This window comes from Oncorhynchus mykiss, chromosome 18 (genome assembly GCF_013265735.2).
Source record: "Oncorhynchus mykiss isolate Arlee chromosome 18, USDA_OmykA_1.1, whole genome shotgun sequence".
NCBI lineage: Eukaryota > Metazoa > Chordata > Actinopteri > Salmoniformes > Salmonidae > Oncorhynchus > Oncorhynchus mykiss.
The window spans coordinates 19,673,377-19,677,183 of record NC_048582.1 but is presented as its reverse complement, the minus strand read 5'-3'; the positions used below and the strand labels follow the sequence as shown (position 1 = coordinate 19,677,183).

The 3,807-nt window shown below is 42.8% G+C and overlaps 3 non-coding genes across 3 annotated transcripts; 1 reads left to right on the top strand and 2 right to left on the bottom strand.

The window, feature by feature from the left end:
* Nucleotides 1-74, bottom strand: trnan-guu. Its single transcript has one exon. It is a non-coding gene; the product is annotated as a tRNA-Asn (tRNA).
* A 377-nt stretch (nt 75-451) lies between these two features.
* trnan-guu lies at nt 452-525 on the top strand. Its single transcript has one exon. It is a non-coding gene; the product is annotated as a tRNA-Asn (tRNA).
* Nucleotides 526-830: 305 nt separating this feature from the next.
* Nucleotides 831-903, bottom strand: trnak-cuu. The gene has a single exon. It is a non-coding gene; the product is annotated as a tRNA-Lys (tRNA).
* Between the last annotated feature and the right edge of the window lie 2,904 nt (nt 904-3,807).

Genomic DNA, 3,807 nt, shown 5'->3' with positions numbered 1-3,807 from the left:
CGTCCCTGGGTGGGCTCGAACCACCAACCTTTAGATTAACAGTCTAACGCGCTAGCCGATTGCGCCACAGAGACAGTTCCACCATGTTTATGTGACCATTATTAAGAATGTCACAGTCTCCGTGTCAGACCAACTCATCTGTGTACTCTGTCAGACTCGGGGTGCTTTTCAATGCTAAGTGGCTTCCTTTGCTACACATGCACTGCTCTGAGAAGACCTGCACCAGTAACAATCTTTTCAGAGCCTCTGCTTTTCCCTTTTCAGTGCCTTGCTCCAGCACGGCAGCACCCACAGTAGGCTGAGCTAATGAGTGATTAGTGTCAACATCCTGAGACTACCTGAAATACAAATCACCCCTTACCGTTGCTCTCTAAACTCTAAAAAAGATCCGACAGACACCCAAATTCAGTCATGCAGATTTGTAGGACGTTTTATTTTTAGTAGTTTCACCGTCTCTGTGGCGCAATCGGCTAGCGCGTTAGACTGTTAATCTAAAGGTTGGTGGTTCGAGCCCACCCAGGGACGATATATTTTAATTTTCTCCTTGAACCTCTGTCTGGTTCCTCAAATATTATGAAAAAAGCAGTGACAACATGCTGGAGATTCATCAATGCTTTTGCAAACCTCTTTCCATAAACACATATACCAGTACTTTACTGCCACGACAGAATTAGTGCTGTTGCCTATATCATAACCTCAGCACCCAGAACAGGAGACTAACATCTGCCATAACTACTGTGAAAAGTACTCTCAATCATACTTTCATTTTAGTAAAATACACAAATTCCAAGTTCACTTCCTCTCTGCTGCTGTCCTTACAAAAAGACTTGCGCCCAACGTGGGGCTCGAACCCACGACCCTGAGATTAAGAGTCTCATGCTCTACCGACTGAGCTAGCCGGGCACTGAAGACCACTGCATTCCTCAGAGGTTAAAACAATTTCCCACATCAGCAACTCCTACTTCAATAATAAATGAAGAGTATGGGTGGAGTCTGGTCAGAAAGACGAGCGAACTAGTTCGGAAAAAAGACAGGACAACATAAATAGCAATCGCCACACGGGATCCCAGCACCTTAACTGGTGAGGACGGGCTCGTGGTAATGGCTGGAGCAGAATAGGTGAAATTGTATCAAATACACCAAACACATGATTTCCACGTGTTTGATGCCATCCTATTGTCCTGTTCCAACCATTATTATGAGTAGCCTCTACTGGATCCCAGTTTCAACTGCTCTACCACTGTCAAACACAGAGGCATACACAAAATGATGATTCTGCATAAACATTATTTATATTGTCAAATGTATAAAAACATATCTCAACTGTAAAATTACAAGAAAAGATGTCTGCCCCGTGTGAGGCTCGAACTCACGACCTTCAGATTATGAGACTGACGCGCTGCCTACTGCGCCAACGAGGCCTGAAGACCACATGTAAATAACATGATTTTTAAAGACAAAGACATCTGTTTGAATGATACATTTTAATAAGCTAACAAGGATGTTGCAACCCCATAAACATAACACTGTACAGCCCTTCTAAAACAGATGTTCCATTCAAATTCAAGTAAAACTTGCAGTGGCCCCCAATGGCAGCAGAGAAGCACAGCAAGTGTGCACAATACAGGGCAGTGCCGTTTATATCTGGGTTGCATCCAGTTTATACTGACCAACATCGCACTGGATGAATATAAAAAAAAGTTAAAATGTTCGGCTGCGAGTGATGGGACAATTATTTTAATAATTCAATGGATGGTTGGTGTACAAAGGTGATAACTAAAGTGTCCATCCATTATTCTGAATTTTCAAATCTGACTTCTCTATGTGGCCTTCTATGGAATTTGTCTTTCTGGGCCGGACGTCACTTAAACTGCAGTACTGATGCAAAACTATAGGAGCAATGGAAACCATGCTTCTAGACTGGAACCCTGGCCCCTTGGGCAGCTCCATTTTGAAGTAGTCCATTATCTTCTACTACTTCTATGAGTTGGAGTGTGCCATTTGAATAGGTATAAAGCGAATTACTGCCACCTGCAGTTATGGAATGTTCGCTTGTGAGTATAATTCATTGGATTAGCGCTCCAAATGACTCAAATGGAATTATGTGATCCTTCCTTAACCCATAGGAAGTACCACCCAGTTGACTACTTCAAAAAGGTGAAAGTCTCAATGGAACCAGCCATGCTAAAACTGGCTTTTGGGCACTAGAGTCCTCTATAATTCTCTATGGGATAGACAAAGGAGGGTCAATGCAATGAAAATAAATGGTGCAGTGGTGGGCCACAAAACATATGAACCGCATGGTTTACCATTTATACTGCCTTGAGTGAGAGTCGCTAATCCCGAACAGAGCATATCCTCGCTTTATCTCGCCAAGGCCAATCTGTCAATATGAACAGAGCATAGCCTCGCTTTATCTCGCCAAGGCCAATCTGTCAATATGAACAGAGCATAGCCTCGCCAAGGCCAATCTGTCAATATGAACAGAGCATAGCCTCGCTTTATCTCGCCAAGGCCAATCTGTCAATATGAACAGAGCATAGCCTCGCTTTATCTCGCCAAGGCCAATCTGTCAATATGAACAGAGCATAGCCTCGCCAAGGCCAATCTGTCAATATGAACAGAGCATAGCCTCGCTTTATCTCGCCAAGGCCAATCTGTCAATATGAACAGAGCATAGCCTCGCTTTATCTCGCCAAGGCCAATCTGTCAATATGAACAGAGCATAGCCTCGCCAAGGCCAATCTGTCAATATGAACAGAGCATAGCCTCGCTTTATCTCGCCAAGGCCAATCTGTCAATATGAACAGAGCATAGCCTCGCTTTATCTCGCCAAGGCCAATCTGTCAATATGAACAGAGCATAGCCTCGCCAAGGCCAATCTGTCAATATGAACAGAGCATAGCCTCGCTTTATCTCGCCAAGGCCAATCTGTCAATATGAACAGAGCATAGCCTCGCTTTATCTCGCCAAGGCCAATCTGTCAATATGAACAGAGCATAGCCTCGCTTTATCTCGCCAAGGCCAATCTGTCAATATGAACAGAGCATAGCCTCGCCAAGGCCAATCTGTCAATATGAACAGAGCATAGCCTCGCTTTATCTCGCCAAGGCCAATCTGTCAATATGAACAGAGCATAGCCTCACTTTATCTTGCCAAGGCCAATCTGTGAACAGAAAAAGAGACATTAAAATACAGTCTGTAATAAACCAAAAACATCTCTGAAAATACAAGATTGTAAGCCTAAATAAATATATGCCTACATGTTTTACATACAATCAATGTCTATTTTCATGAGACTCATAATGAGCAACAGTTGGCCCATGCATGCTTTTTTTGGGCTGCAGGTGGACCCCTGAAACGAATTGGTGCAGATTTGCATTTTTTTTTTCTTGGACATAAATAAAATACTTGCCTACTATATTATTAGTGATGTATCAGTTTATATTCTGTGTGTGATACCAGATAGCTTAATAACAGCTTGTAGCTGAGCATAGGCTCCGATCCATAGGCCCAACACAAGGTTAGCCATTGGCCTACTACTTGCAAATCTGACAACCAACACCTTAAATTTTTTTGGTAAAGTACGGCATGCATTTCAAATTTAAAGTATGCAACAAATGCGTGCGTACACTTTAGAGCCGCGGAAGAATTAGATCTTATTTTTGTCTTTCCACAAATATCTTTCGCAAGCTTACCTGTTCAACCGAAGTCACTTCTCTGAAAATTATACGGCAAATCACTTGCGTAATTGAACTACCCATCATGAGAAGACACAAGATTCTAACACTGGAGAGAAAACGCTAT